The sequence below is a fragment of the Bufo gargarizans genome, chromosome 1, assembly GCF_014858855.1.
Source record: "Bufo gargarizans isolate SCDJY-AF-19 chromosome 1, ASM1485885v1, whole genome shotgun sequence".
NCBI lineage: Eukaryota > Metazoa > Chordata > Amphibia > Anura > Bufonidae > Bufo > Bufo gargarizans.
Genome location: NC_058080.1, coordinates 708818938 through 708835503, shown reverse-complemented (window position 1 = coordinate 708835503; position 16566 = coordinate 708818938).

Sequence of the window (16566 nt, the reverse complement as noted above, 5' to 3'; positions counted from 1 at the left end):
TACCTGAGCATTGTTTCTGACCATGTCCATTCCTTCATGACCACCATGTACCCATCCTCTGATGGCTACTTCCAGCAGGATAATGCATCATGTCACAAAGCTCAAATCATTTCAAATTGGTTTCTTGAACAATGACAATGAGTTCACTGTACTAAAATGGCCCCCACAGTCACCAGATCTCAACCCAATAGAGCATCTTTGGAATGTGGTGGAAAGGGAGCGTCGTGCCCTGGATGCGCATCCCTCAAATCTCCATCAACTGCAAGATGCTATCCTATCAATATGGGCCAACAGTTCTAAAGAATGCTATCAGCACCTTGTTGAATCAATGCCACGTAGAATTAAAGCAGTTCTGAAGGCAAAAGGGGCTCCAACACCGTATTAGTATGGTGTTCCTAATAATTCTTCAGGTGAGTGTATATATATATCACAATAAACATATAAAATGCAGTTATACAATATTAAACATTATAAGTCTGAGCAAATTAACTCTTTAAAGTAAAATAAAAAAGTTGATCACTTTGCATAGGGGAAACAGGCAAATGTCCACAAATGTCCAGACTTCAAAATATCCTTGCCACCAGGGCATTACACATGCACATTTTTTGTCTAGTTTGTATGGTATGTAATGTATATATGAAATTGGATGCATTTAGGGGTTAGTAAATGTCTCATGGACCATTGGATCCTTATCATGGCTCTGAATCAAAGACAACCATTATACAGACATGATACCGTATTTATCGGCGTATAGCACGCACGGGCGTATAACACGCACCTTCATTTTAGAGGGAAATTTCAGGAAAAATAAATAAATTTCAAATAAAGCCTCTGATCTGCCCCCTCTGGTAACGCAAACCCCCCCCCCCTCCCTCCCCAGTATTAATCATTGGTGGCAGTGGCCACAGGGTCCCCCTCCTCCCCCCCATCATTGGTGGCAGTGTCAGTTCCTATCGGAGCCCCAGCAGTGTAATGCTGGGGCTCCGATCGCTTACCATGGCAGCCAGGAGTCACGCTACTGAAGCCCTGGCTGCCATGGTATGTTAGTGAGCAGAGAGCAGCGCATTATACTCACGTGCGCTGTGGCCGCCGGTCGCTCCTTCTCATAGGTCTGTGCGGCGCATTGCTAATGCTGTAAGCATTAGCAATCCGCCGCACAGACAGAAGAAGGAGCGACCGGCGGCCACAGCGCACGTGAGTATAATGCGCTGCTCTCTGCTCACTAACATACCATGGCAGCCAGGGCTTCAGTAGCGTGACTCCTGGCTGCCATGGTAAGCGATCGGAGCCCCAGCATTACACTGCTGGGACTCCGATCGGAACTGTGGGATATGGCCGGCACATTCATTGGTGCGCAGTGGCCACAGTCCCTCCCCTCCTCCTCCTACTCTGTCCTCGTTGGTCTTCAGCGGCAGCCGCTCACAGTGGGGAGGGAGGGACTCCCTCCTCCTCCCTCCGCTGTGCCGGCCGGCTCAGTCCTGCCTCTCTGGCCTCCGGAGGACACGTTTCAGCCCTAATCGGCGTATAACACGCATACATCATTTGCCCCCTATTTTCAGGGGGAAAAAGTGCGTGTTATACGCCGATAAATACGGTAATTAATGTTTAACTAAGGTCTAGAGTAAGCCAAATTGCCCACCTAGTTCTAGTCAGTAGCATGCTGAAAAATGTAAAAAACAACAAAAACAAATACAATAATTTATGTCACAGTAAGATTTCACCTTTCTTTACTCAAAAACAACTGATTTACAACACTTTCTTCCCTGTGTGTCACTATTTTATTAATGCAAGTTAAGGGGCAATTAACATGTATACAATTTAATTGGTGTCGTTAGAAGCTCCTGTGATTTAGGAAAAGATGCCTTTCATTTAGAGTTCAATGATGCAAGACTGACTCGCACTTATAAGATTAGAACATTAGCATTAATACAGCAAACCAAATTACTAATGATTATAAACTCTTTAAGACGGATAACCACTCAGCTGGATAGTGTTTATTTTATAGGGCATTGGTTTAGTTTTACACATCTAAAAATGTATAAAACACATCAGTTCTGCTTAAATAGTTTCTTAAGTGTAACACTTATCAAGATCAAGAAATTGAATTTGGATTGAAAGTTTCTGCTTTTCTTAAAGGGTATGTAGTATACTTTTTCAATAAATTTTTAAGCCCTCTACAATAAAAAGAAGCAATAATGCAAATAGTCTCAAATAATCTAGTTGTTTATACAGATTCAATGTACAACAATGTGTTTCTAAGGTAACTGACTACAAACAAACCTTGTAGAGTCTGATTCTGTAGTCATGTATAATTCTTTTCCACCTGATTCCTTTTTCACTTCTGTTGCTGTAGATTAGAGATGGGCAAATTTCTAAAAAAATTCAATTTGGTTGGTTCGCCAAATTTTCTGAAAAGATTAGGTTTGATCTGAATTTATACGTGGCGAATTGTGTTAAAAAACAACTATTCCTTGTGCAGATAGCCTGTATAGTGTAGAACACTGTGCCTTGCAGTACCATGCATAGGGAGTCTGCTGTTGTAGTGAAACAATACTGTGAGTCAGTATGACACGCACATGACAGGTGTCGCTCTTAGAATCACTGCAAATTTCACTTATTTGTGCAGTTACAGTGCCAAAACTGACCAAATAAGTCAAGTGTGAACTCAGCCTCAGAGGTCAATGTTAGCGTCGCAAAGAAGCACACTCCTTTTACACCGTCATTATCTGATTCCACATAGAGGTCTACAAAACCTGTTCTATTAAATGCTTATACAAATAGAGCCCCCCGACAGAGTGGAGGTTTGACGTCACTGATTATTTTGCCCATTCTCTGATCCATCAGAACAATAACCCCCCAAAATAACTGATCCTGTCTGTTGAGCATCCGCCTTCACTCAGTCAGCATTATGTCATTAATCCATCAGTATTGCTAAAGCCAAAAAAACAGGAGTGTATCCAAAACAGAGATGACATGTTAATAGAATATTTGCATGTCTTCTGTGTTTTGTACCCACTCCTGCTTTTGGCTACCAAATCATAAGCCAATTCTAATGGGACCATACAGGCCTTACAGCTGCTACACAGACAGGATCCATTGTGTGTCTCATTTTTCCTTCCTTCTAACAGATCAGAAGAAGGGTCAAATAAATGATGTTGTCAACCAGGCCAAAAAGGCAAAATAGTGGCCAAGTCATGAAGTGGGGAGGGTGGAAACAGCATGAGAAGTCCACAGAGTGGCCCAATGACATAGTGGTGAGGTGGCAGCAGCGTGAGGAGGCAACAGAGTGGCCCAGTGACATAGTGGTGAACTGGCAGCAGCATGAGGATACCAAAGAGTTGTGATGTGGCAGCAGCATGAGGAGACCACAGAGTGGTGATGTGGCAGCAGCATGAGGAGACCACAGAAAGGTGAGGTGGCAGCAGCATGATGAGACAACAGAGTGGCCCAATGAAAGAGTAGGTATGTGGGGGGGGGGGCAATACCAGTACAAACTAAAGATGGTGGCTGCCAGTAGGAGCACCTGGCAGCAGGTGTGGCATCAGGTGAGTGACAGCATCAGAATAGTAGCTAAAGCAGGTAGCCAGAAGAAACAGGTTTCTTTTGTCAAAGTATTGGTGTGGCACCATGGATGATCTAGTCTGATGTATCAGGCATTGGTGTTTGAAAAACCTGGCTGATCTATGCCTGAATTATTCTCACAATGGTCAGTTTCTCTACATTTTGGGGGGACGGGCGAGTTCTCTTTGGAGTAACTATGGCCCCCACCGCACTAAGCACCCGCTTTGATGCCACACTGCTGGCCGGGCAGGAAAGCTTGTCCAGGGCAAACTCGGTCAGTTGCGGCCACAAATCGAGTTTGGCTGCCCAGTAGTCCAGGGGATCTTTGATGTGGTGTGGCAGGGTACACTCCAAGTAACAATAACAAAGACAGGTGCACTTGTGGTCTGCTACTAATGGCAATCCCCAGCAAAAATGCATAAAATGGAGGATGCCTGCAGAAGACCACAAGTACCACAATGGACATCCTACACAGAATAGCAAATGTGTGGATGTGATAAAAAGTAAAAATAATCTAACAATAACAAAGACACTCTGCGGTCTTACTAACCCTCATACTGGTGTAAAATTTAGAGATTAGCCAACGTATCCTTCTTGGAGGACATGTCTGAGCCCGAGCACCTCACCAAGGTTTCTCAAGTAGCTCGGGACCTAACGCTAAACCTACCTGTGCCATATGGGCAATACCAGGAACCAGTAGGCGAATTACAGAAGCGCAAAGTCTGGCTCCTAGCAATCTCCCAGTAACCTCCAGCATGTGACTATACATACAATGGGTTTGAAGGTTGAAGAAAAATAGGACCACTTTCCAGCTCTGTAGGCATATAAATAGATCTGCATGATGGCTTAGATGTTATTTCTTTTCTTTTAATGATAATAAAGCTGTCTACGCGATTAAAGGGCATACAGCCCTCCTCCTCAGGACAGTATGCTTTACAGAGAGTTGATAAGAACATGCATTGTATTTAAAACAGTTTTGGTGCCCTGCAAGGGCGCGGCTAATTATTATAATTTTTTAAAAGAGTTTTATCAACAACGGGCACTGGCTCCAGTAAGGAGAAAGACACGCCTAAAGGTCCATAAACACATCCGTTTGTGTTTTGTGGATCCACGGATCCGCAAAACACGGACACCGGCATTGGGCGTTCCGCATTTTGCTGACCGCACATCGCCGGCACTTAATAGAAAATGCCTAATCTTGTCCACAATTCCGGACAAGAATAGGACATGTTCTATTTTTTCCGGGAACGGAAATGCAACCCCAAAGTGTGGGTCTGTATTTCCGGATCCAGGTTGCACATCGTGCGGCCCCATAGAAATGAATGGGTCAGCAATTCAGTTCCGCAAAATGCTTCATCCTTGGTGCAATTGCATCTTATTCTCCTACATTGACTGTAAGGTATATTTTTTAGCCACTTTCTATGGTGAAAGCTCGTATAGTGGATATACAGTGGGATGCGAAAGTTTGGGCAACCTTGTTAATCGTCATGATTTTTCTGTATAAATCGTTGGTTGTTACGATAAAAAATGTCAGTTAAATATATCATATAGGAGACACACACAGTGATATTTGAGAAGTGAAATGAAGTTTATTGGATTTACAGAAAGTGTGCTATAATTGTTTAAACAAAATTAGGCAGGTGCATAAATTTGGGCACCATAAAAAAGAATTGAAATCAATATTTTGTAGATCCTCCTTTTGCAGAAATTATAGCCTCTAAACGCTTCCTGTAGGTTCCAATGAGAGTCTGGATTCTGGTTGAAGGTATTTTGGACCATTCCTCTTTACAAAACATCTTTAGTTTATTCAGGTTTGATGGCTTCCGAGCATGGACAGCTCTCTTTAAGTCACACCACAGATTTTCAATTATATTCAGGTCTGGGGACTGAGATGGCCATTCCAGAACGTTGTACTTGTTCCTCTGCATAAATGCCTTAGTGGATTTTGAGCAGTGTTTAGGGTCGTTGTCTTGTTGAAAGATCCAGCCCCGGCGCAGCTTCAGCTTTGTCACTGATTCCTGGACATTGGTCTCCAGAATCAGCTGATACTGAGTGGAATCCATGCGTCCCTCAACTTTGACAAGATTCCGAGTCCCTGCACTGGCCACACAGCCCCACAGCATGATGGAACCACCACCATAGTTTACTGTAGGTAGCAGGTGTTTTTCTTGGAATGCTGTGTTCTTTTTCCTCCATGCATAACGCCCCTTGTTATGGCCAAATAACTCAATTTTAGTTTCATCAGTCCACAGCACCTTATTCCAAAATGAAGCTGGCTTGTCCAAATGTGCTTTAGCCCACCTCAAGCGGCACTTTTTGTGCTGTGGGCAGAGAAATGGCTTCCTCTGCATCACTCTCGCATACAGCATCTCCTTGTGTAAAGTGCGCCGAATGGTTGAACGATGCACAGTGACTCCATCTGCAGCAAGATGATGTTGTAGGTCTTGGGTGCTGGTCTGTGGGTTGACTCTGACTGTTCTCACCATTCGTCACTTCTGTCTATCCGAGATTTTTCTTGCTCTGCCACTTCGAGCCTTAACTTGAACTGAGCCTGTGGTCTTCCATTTCCTCAATATGTTCCTAACTGTGGAAACAGACAGCGGAAATCTCTGAGACAGCTTTCTGTATCCTTCCACTAAACCATGATGGTGAACAATCTTTGTCTTCAGGTCATTTGAGAGTTGTTTTGAGACCCCCACGTTGCTACTCTTCAGAGAAAATTAAAAGAGGAGGGAAACTTACAATTGACCCCCTTAAATACGCTTTCTCATAATTGGATTCACCTGTGTATGTAGGTCAGGGGTCACTGAGCTTACCAAGCCAATTTGAGTTCCAATAATTAGTTCTAAAGGTTTTGGAATCAATAAAATGACGACAGTGCCCAAATTTATGCACCTGCCTAATTTTGTTTAAACATTTATAGCACACTTTCTGTAAATCCAATAAACTTCATTTCACTTCTCAAATATCGCTGTGTGTGTCTCCTATATGATATATTTAACTGACATTTTTTATCATAACAACCAACGATTTATACAGGAAAATCATGACAATTAACAAGGTTGCCCAAACTTTCGCATCCCACTGTATTTAACTGACATTTTTTATCGTAACAACCAACGATTTATACAGGAAAATCATGACAATTAACAAGGTTGCCCAAACCTTCGCATCCCACTGTAACTATTTGAGCCTTGAAATATGTTTTTGTGGTTAGCTGCTTCTTTGCGTCTGAAATGAGGATGTCAAGTTACTCTATTTCAGTGTTACTGAATTTTGGGATGAAAGAGATACCCCAATCAGTCCCATTTAATAGTTCACAGAACATATTTGCAGTTTCTTCACTCTCATCCCAGATCATAAACAGGTCATCAATGTATCTTCTGTAATATTTGATTCGTCCTTGGAAGATGGGGTGATTTATGATGAATTTTTTCCTCAAATTGCCCTATAACTATATTAGCGAAGGCCGGCGCTACCCAAGTCCCCATAGCGGTCCCTCTATGCTGATGGTAAGTGGTGTTATTATATGTAAAGTAGTTATTTTCTAGAACGAGACACAGACCCTCAAGTAGGAATTTTGTTTGGGGTGGCTTTAGGCTGTTGTCCCTCTCTAGGTTTGTTTCTACACACTTTATCCCTAAATTATGTTGGATATTAGAATAGAGTGATGTGACATCCATCGTTAGAAGGGCGTATGTCTCTTTCCAGTCAATTGTTTTTAATTCCCTAATAGGCTGGCTAGAGTCATGCAGATAGCTGGGGAGGCTTTTGACATAATGTTGTAAAAACATGTCTAAAAATTGTGACAAGTTACAGGTAGCGCATTTTGTGTTGGATACTATAGGCCTGGATACTATTGTATTTTTATGTATTTTGGGTAAATGATAAAAATATGGGGTACATGATATTCCGGGACGTAAGAAATGTTGTTCTTTTTTGTTGATTAGCTGTTTCTTGTATGCATTTTTTACCAATTCATTAAGTTTTTTTGTAATTCCCGGAAATGGGTCATCTGTGATGTGTTCATAGTAGGTCTTATCACTAAGAATATTCTGGGCTTCCATTTTATAGTCCTCATAGTTTTGAATGACCACCCCGCCCCCCTTGTCTGCAGGTTATCATGTAGCTCGGGACCTAACGCTAAACCTACCTGTGCCCTATAGGCAATAGCAGGAGCCAGTGGGCTAATTACAGGAGAGCAGGGTCCAACTCCCAGCAATCTCCCAGTAACCTCCAGCATGTGACCATGCATACAATGGGAGGAGGGAGAGAGCTCTGAGCCCACCCAAAACTGTCTGATATAGCCCGGGCCTCACATGTGCACCAGAATGCTGTCTGTGGATGGAAATAAAGGCACATTTAGGGCTGTTTCACATGACCGAGTCCATTGCGGGAATCACACTCCGTGTGTGAGTGTGATCCTCTGCTCTGGAGTTGCAGGAGCACACAGCATTATCATGATTTATAATGCTATGTGTCTCTGCATGACCTTATTTATACAGAATCATACTGACAGCTTGATGTCACTATGATTCTGTGGAAAAAAGGCCATGCAGAGACATATAGCATTATAAATCATGATAATGCCGTGCGCTCCTGCAAGTCCACAGCGGAGCATCACACTCACACACCGAGCGTGATTCCCGCAATGGACTCACTCGTGTGAAACAGCCCTCAGACTAGGAGTTTTTACACCTCCATAAAATTCTGCGAGTCGGACCTTGCGCTCCTGTAATTCGCCCACTGTCTTTTGGTATTGCCCATATGGCACAGGTAGGTTTAGCGTTAGGTCCCGAGCTACTTGAGAAACCTTGTCGCGGTGCTCGAGCTCAGACATTTCCTCCATGTAGGATATGTTGGCTGATCTATCAATTTTACACCAGTATGAGGGTTAGTAAGACCGCAGAGTGTCTTTGCTATTGTTACATTATTTTTACTTTTTATCACACCCACACATTTGCTATTCTGTGTAGGATGTCCATTGTGGTACTTTTGGTCCGCTGCAGGCATCCTCCATTTTATGCATTTTTGCTGGGGATTGCCATTAGTAGCAGACCACAAGTGCAGGATCTGCCCCCTCCCGGTATTGATGCACCACTGCATATGGGGTTCAGCACTTCCTGATTTTTAATACCACACCAGACTGTAGTTTGTATACACTCCAAGTATGCCACAACCTGCTGGTTCAGGTTCTGATCTACCTGCTGCTGCTGGTGAGTAGTTTCTTCAGTAGGCGGGTGAAGAAAACTGTTCATCAGTGACCCTAGACTTAAGTTGCTGCTGATGGAGATGGAACTGCTCTTGCTCTTCCCCCCCAGCAGCCAAGGTAGTGGAAGATGAGCGCAGAGGGCCACCCAGTCTAACCTGGCCCACATGGGCAGCGTCCAACTGACTACATAGGATGTCTTGATAGTGGTTCAGTTTGTACTCCCTCTCAGCGGATTTGAAAAAGACCCCAATTTTGGACTGGTAGCAAGGGTCTAACAAGGTGGACAACCAGCAGTCATCCCTCTGGCGAATAGTGACAATTCGGCTGTCACTACGCAAGCAAGTGAGCATGCATTGGGCCATTTGCGCAAGTGACTCAGAGGGACTCCCTGCCTCCATCTCCACTGCATACTTCGAATACGGTTGATCACAGCACTCATTTAATTGCGGGATTTTCACAGGGTGCTCGTATGTACAGGTCCCCAAATCCACCTATGGGACCCTATTCTTGTTGTCTAAACAAATTGACAGCACTCCAAAGTTGCAGGTGAAGTATTATGTGATTGATTAAGCTATATGTAGCCCTTCATCAGGCTCTTAAACACGTGACGGGGGATTTGAACATAACCCATCGTCATCGATAGTAATTACAAAACTGTGAGGTCTCCATGTAATTGTATGAAGACCCACATGTAAAATGAACATTGCTGAGTACATAAGTATATAGGCAAAACATCGCTGGGTACATGGATATATATATATATATATATAGGCAGAGCATCGCTGAGTATAAAGGCAGAGCATTGCTGGGTACATTGGTATATAGGTAGAACATCGCTGAATGGGTCTATAGGCAAAACATTGCTGGGTTCATATAGACAGAACATGGCTGAGAACACAGGTATATAAGCAAACTGTAAATATTAAAAGACAGGAGGTCACTGGATATATAAGACAGGGGTTACTGAATACATTGGCAAGGACTTTGCTGGCTATATAAAGTGTAACAAAGAAGGAAAGCTACCAATTCCTCAGACGATAGTTTCATGAGCATCAAATAGACAGCTAGCAGAGGATCTTTAAATAAAACCGGCGGGCGGTGCCTCTGCCCACTTGTGATTAAGCGCTAGAGGGAAGTTCCGGTCTTTTTGGCCACAAGAAAATGGCAGGGAGCATTGTATGAATGCGCATGCGCATAACAAGCCAAGAGGGACATCAGCCATATTAAATTGGGACAATAAGGCTGGGAATGAATCTGCGTAACAGGGAGCAATGGATAAGGAAAATGGGGATAAATAAATGCCAATAGAGTATATATGGTCAATGGTGTGAACCAAATGACACAATCGCTCATGTGGTGGACCGCTGTTGATGATCAAGAAACATCCTCATATTTATATGGGCATACACTGTGAGTGGAGTATTATGTGGAATGCCTTAGTCAAGTAGAGAAAAAGTGTTAATTACGATCTGATAATCATTTTGACAACATTGTGGGGTAACCACTAGGGATGAGCGAACTCGAACTGTATAGTTCGGGTTCGTACCGAATTTTGGGGTGTCCGTGACACGGACCCGAACCCGGACGTTTTCGTAAAAGTCCGGGTTCGGGTTCGGTGTTCGTCGCTTTCTTGGCGCTTTTGTGACTCTTTCTTGGCGCTTTTTGAAAGGCTGCAAAGCAGCCAATCAACAAGCGTCATACTACTTGCCCCAAGAGGCCGTCACAGCCATGCCTACTATTGGCATGGCTGTGATTGGCCAGAGCACCATGTGACCCAGCCTCTATTTAAGCTGGAGTCACATAGCGCCGCCCGTCACTCTGCTCTGATTAGCGTAGGGAGAGGTTGCGGATGCGACAGTAGGGCGAGATTAGGCAGATTAACTCCTCCAAAGGACTTCACTTGATTAATCGATCGATCTGCAGCTGTGCATCATTGAGCTGCTGAAATTCAAATGCTCACTCACTGTCTTTAGGCTGCCCAGACCGTTTGTCAGTCACTTTTTTCTGGGGTGATCGGTGGCCATTTTGTGTCTTGTGCGGTGCTGCGACCAAGTGCATCCAAGCTGCGACCAAGTGCATTTAACCCTCAATGGTGTGGTTGTTTTTTGGCTAAAGCCTACATCAGGGTGAAGCTGTCACACCAAGTGCATTTAACCAGCAATAGTCTGTTCATTTTTTGGCCATATACTAAATCAGGGGCAAGCTGCGCCTGTCACCAAGTGCATTTAACCCTCAATGGTGTGGTTGTTTTTTGGCTAAAGCCTACATCAGGGTGAAGCTGTCACACCAAGTGCATTTAACCAGCAATAGTCTATTTTTTGGCCATATACTACATCAGGGGCAAGCTGCGCCCGTCACCAAGTGCATTTAAACCTCAGTAGTGTGGTTCGTCAAGCTGTGACACCAAGTGCATTTAACCAGCAATAGTCTGTTCATTTTTTGGCCATATACTACATCAGGGGCAAGCTGCGCCCGTCACCAAGTGCATTTAACCCTCAGTAGTGTGGTTGGTCAAGCTGTCACACCAAGTGCATTTAACCAGCAATAGTCTGTTCATTTTTTGGCCATATACTAAATCAGGGGCAAGCTGCGCCCGTCACCAAGTGCATTTAACCAGCAATAGTCTGTTCATTTTTTGGCCATATACTACATCAGGGGCAAGCTGCGCCCGTCACCAAGTGCATTTAACCCTCAGTAGTGTGGTTGGTCAAGCTATCACACCAAGTGCATTTAACCAGCAATAGTCTGTTCATTTTTTGGCCATATACTAAATCAGGGGCAAGCTGCGCCCGTCACCAAGTGCATTTAACCAGCAATAGTCTGTTCATTTTTTGGCCATATACTACATCAGGGGCAAGCTGCGCCCGTCACCAAGTGCATTTAACCCTCAGTAGTGTGGTTCGTCAAGCTGTGACACCAAGTGCATTTAACCAGCAATAGTCTGTTCATTTTTTGGCCATCTACTACATCAGGGGCAAGCTGCGCCCGTCACCAAGTGCATTTAACCAGCAATAGTGTGGTTATTTTTTGGCCATATCCCAGTCTAATTCTGTCACTAAATCCATACCGGTCACCCAGCGCCTAAATACTAGGCCTCAAATTTATATCCCGCTAAATCTCTCGTTACCGCTGTCCTGTTGTGGCTGGGAAAGTTATTTAGTGTCCGTCAAAGCACATTTTTTGTTCTGGGTTGAAGTACAATTCCCAATTTAGCAATTTCATAATTTAGTGGTTCCTGCTATATCAGAGCTATTTGAAATCTATCCCTAAAAGGGTATATAATATTCAAGGTGCACATAGGGTCATTCAGAATAACTTCACACACACGCTACTGTGCATTTCCAAGTCTAATTCTGTCGCTAAATCCATACCGGCACCCAGCGCCTAAATACTAGGCCTCAAATTTATATCCCGCTAAATCTCTCGTTACCGCTGTCCTGTTGTGGCTGGGAAAGTTATTTAGTGTCCGTCAAAGCACATTTTTTGTTCTGGGTTGAAATACAATTCCCAATTTAGCAATTTCATAATTTAGTGGTTTCTGCTATATCAGAGCTATTTGAAATCTATCCCTAAAAGGGTATATAATATTCAAGGTGCACATAGGGTCATTCAGAATAACTTCACACACACGCTACTGTGCATTTCCAAGTCTAATTCTGTCGCTAAATCCATACCGGCACCCAGCGCCTAAATACTAGGCCTCAAATTTATATCCCGCTAAATCTCTCGTTACCGCTGTCCTGTTGTGGCTGGGAAAGTTATTTAGTGTCCGTCAAAGCACATTTTTTGTTCTGGGTTGAAATACAATTCCCAATTTAGCAATTTCATAATTTAGTGGTTTCTGCTATATCAGAGCTATTTGAAATCTATCCCTAAAAGGGTATATAATATTCAAGGTGCACATAGGGTCATTCAGAATAACTTCACACACACGCTACTGTGCATTTCCAAGTCTAATTCTGTCGCTAAATCCATACCGGTCACCCAGCGCCTAAATACTAGGCCTCAAATTTATATCCCGCTAAATCTCTCGTTACCGCTGTACTGTTGTGGCTGGGAAAGTTATTTAGTGTCCGTCAAAGCACATTTTTTGTTCTGGGTTGAAGTACAATTCCCAATTTAGCAATTTCATAATTTAGTGGTTCCTGCTACATCAGAGCTATTTGAAATCTATCCCTAAAAGGGTATATAATATTCAAGGTGCACATAGGGTCATTCAGAATAACTTCACACACACGCTACTGTGCATTTCCAAGTCTAATTCTGTCACTAAATCCATACCGGTCACCCAGCGCCTAAATACTAGGCCTCAAATTTATATCCCGCTAAATCTCTCGTTACCGCTGTCCTGTTGTGGCTGGGAAAGTTATTTAGTGTCCGTCAAAGCACATTTTTTGTTCTGGGTTGAAATACAATTCCCAATTTAGCAATTTCATAATTTAGTGGTTTCTACTATATCAGAGCTATTTGAAATCTATCCCTAAAAGGGTATATAATATTCAAGGTGCACATAGGGTCATTCAGAATAACTTCACACACACGCTACTGTGCATTTCCAAGTCTAATTCTGTCGCTAAATCCATACCGGTCACCCAGCGCCTAAATACTAGGCCTCAAATTTATATCCCGCTAAATCTCTCGTTACCGCTGTCCTGTTGTGGCTGGGAAAGTTATTTAGTGTCCGTCAAAGCACATTTTTTGTTCTGGGTTGAAGTACAATTCCCAATTTAGCAATTTCATAATTTAGTGGTTCCTGCTATATCAGAGCTATTTGAAATCTATCCCTAAAAGGGTATATAATATTCAAGGTGCACATAGGGTCATTCAGAATAACTTCACACACACGCTACTGTGCATTTCCAAGTCTAATTCTGTCACTAAATCCATACCGGTCACCCAGCGCCTAAATACTAGGCCTCAAATTTATATCCCGCTAAATCTCTCGTTACCGCTGTCCTGTTGTGGCTGGGAAAGTTATTTAGTGTCCGTCAAAGCACATTTTTTGTTCTGGATTGAAATACAATTCCCAATTTAGCAATTTCATAATTTAGTGGTTTCTGCTATATCAGAGCTATTTGAAATCTATCCCTAAAAGGGTATATAATATTCAAGGTGCACATAGGGTCATTCAGAATAACTTCACACACACGCTACTGTGCATTTCCAAGTCTAATTCTGTCACTAAATCCATACCGGTCACCCAGCGCCTAAATACTAGGCCTCAAATTTATATCCCGCTAAATCTCTCGTTACCGCTGTCCTGTTGTGGCTGGGAAAGTTATTTAGTGTCCGTCAAAGCACATTTTTTGTTCTGGGTTGAAGTACAATTCCCAATTTAGCAATTTCATAATTTAGTGGTTCCTGCTATATCAGAGCTATTTGAAATCTATCCCTAAAAGGGTATATAATATTCAAGGTGCACATAGGGTCATTCAGAATAACTTCACACACACGCTACTGTGCATTTCCAAGTCTAATTCTGTCGCTAAATCCATACGGGTCACCCAGCGCCTAAATACTAGGCCTCAAATTTATATCCCGCTAAATCTCTCGTTACCGCTGTACTGTTGTGGCTGGGAAAGTTATTTAGTGTCCGTCAAAGCACATTTTTTGTTCTGGGTTGAAGTACAATTCCCAATTTAGCAATTTCATAATTTAGTGGTTCCTGCTATATCAGAGCTATTTGAAATCTATCCCTAAAAGGGTATATAATATTCAAGGTGCACATAGGGTCATTCAGAATAACTTCACACACACGCTACTGTGCATTTCCAAGTCTAATTCTGTCGCTAAATCCATACCGGTCACCCAGCGCCTAAATACTAGGCCTCAAATTTATATCCCGCTAAATCTCTCGTTACCGCTGTACTGTTGTGGCTGGGAAAGTTATTTAGTGTCCGTCAAAGCACATTTTTTGTTCTGGGTTGAAGTACAATTCCCAATTTAGCAATTTCATAATTTAGTGGTTCCTGCTATATCAGAGCTATTTGAAATCTATCCCTAAAAGGGTATATAATATTCAAGGTGCACATAGGGTCATTCAGAATAACTTCACACACACGCTACTGTGCATTTCCAAGTCTAATTCTGTCACTAAATCCATACCGGTCACCCAGCGCCTAAATACTAGGCCTCAAATTTATATCCCGCTAAATCTCTCGTTACCGCTGTCCTGTTGTGGCTGGGAAAGTTATTTAGTGTCCGTCAAAGCACATTTTTTGTTCTGGGTTGAAATACAATTCCCAATTTAGCAATTTCATAATTTAGTGGTTTCTGCTATATCAGAGCTATTTGAAATCTATCCCTAAAAGGGTATATAATATTCAAGGTGCACATAGGGTCATTCAGAATAACTTCACACACACGCTACTGTGCATTTCCAAGTCTAATTCTGTTAGTAAATCCATACCGGTCACCCAGCGCCTAAATACTAGGCCTCAAATTTATATCCCGCTGAATTTGAATACAATACATTGGGCCAAATAATATTTTTGTTGTTGTGGTGAACCATAACAATGAGAAAAACATCTAGTAAGGGACGCGGACGTGGACATGGTCGTGGTGGTGTTAGTGGACCCTCTGGTGCTGGGAGAGGACGTGGCCGTTCTGCCACATCCACACGTCCTAGTGTACCAACTACCTCAGGTCCCAGTAGCCGCCAGACTTTACAGCGATATATGGTGGGGCCCAATGCCGTTCTAAGGATGGTAAGGCCTGAGCAGGTACAGGCATTAGTCAATTGGGTGGCCGACAGTGGATCCAGCACGTTCACATTATCTCCCACCCAGTCTTCTGCAGAAAGCGCACAGATGGCGCCTGAAAACCAACCCCATCAGTCTGTCACATCACCCCCATGCATACCAGGGAAACTGTCTCAGTCTCAAGTTATGCAGCAGTCTCTTATGCTGTTTGAAGACTCCGCTGGCAGGGTTTCCCAAGGGCATCCACCTAGCCCTTCCCCAGCGGTGAAAGATATAGAATGCACTGACGCACAACCACTTATGTTTCCTGATGATGAGGACATGGGAATACCACCTCAGCATGTCTCTGATGATGACGAAACACAGGTGCCAACTGCTGCGTCTTTCTGCAGTGTGCAGACTGAACAGGAGGTCAGGGATCAAGACTGGGTGGAAGACGATGCAGGGGATGATGAGGTCCTAGACCCCACATGGAATGAAGGTCGTGCCACTGACTTTCACAGTTCGGAGGAAGAGGCAGTGGTGAGACCGAGCCAACAGCGTAGCAAAAGAGGGAGCAGTGGGCAAAAGCAGAACACCCGCCGCCAAGAGACTCCGCCTGCTACTGCCCGCCGCCATCTGGGACCGAGCACCCCAAAGGCAGCTTCAAGGAGTTCCCTGGCATGGCACTTCTTCAAACAATGTGCTGATGACAAGACCCGAGTGGTTTGCACGCTGTGCCATCAGAGCCTTAAGCGAGGCATTAACGTTCTGAACCTGAGCACAACCTGCATGACCAGGCACCTGCATGCAAAGCATGAACTGCAGTGGAGTAAACACCTTAAAACCAAGGAAGTCACTCAGGCTCCCCCTGCTACCTCTTCTGCTGCTGCCGCCTCGGCCTCTTCTGCTGCTGCCGCCTCGGCCTCTTCCTCCGCCTCTGGAGGAACGTTGGCACCTGCCGCCCAGCAAACAGGGGATGTACCACCAACACCACCACCACCACCTCCGTCACCAAGCGTCTCAACCATGTCACACGGCAGCTTTCAGCTCTCCATCTCACAAACATTTGAGAGAAAGCGTAAATTCCCAACTAGCCACCCTCGATCCCTG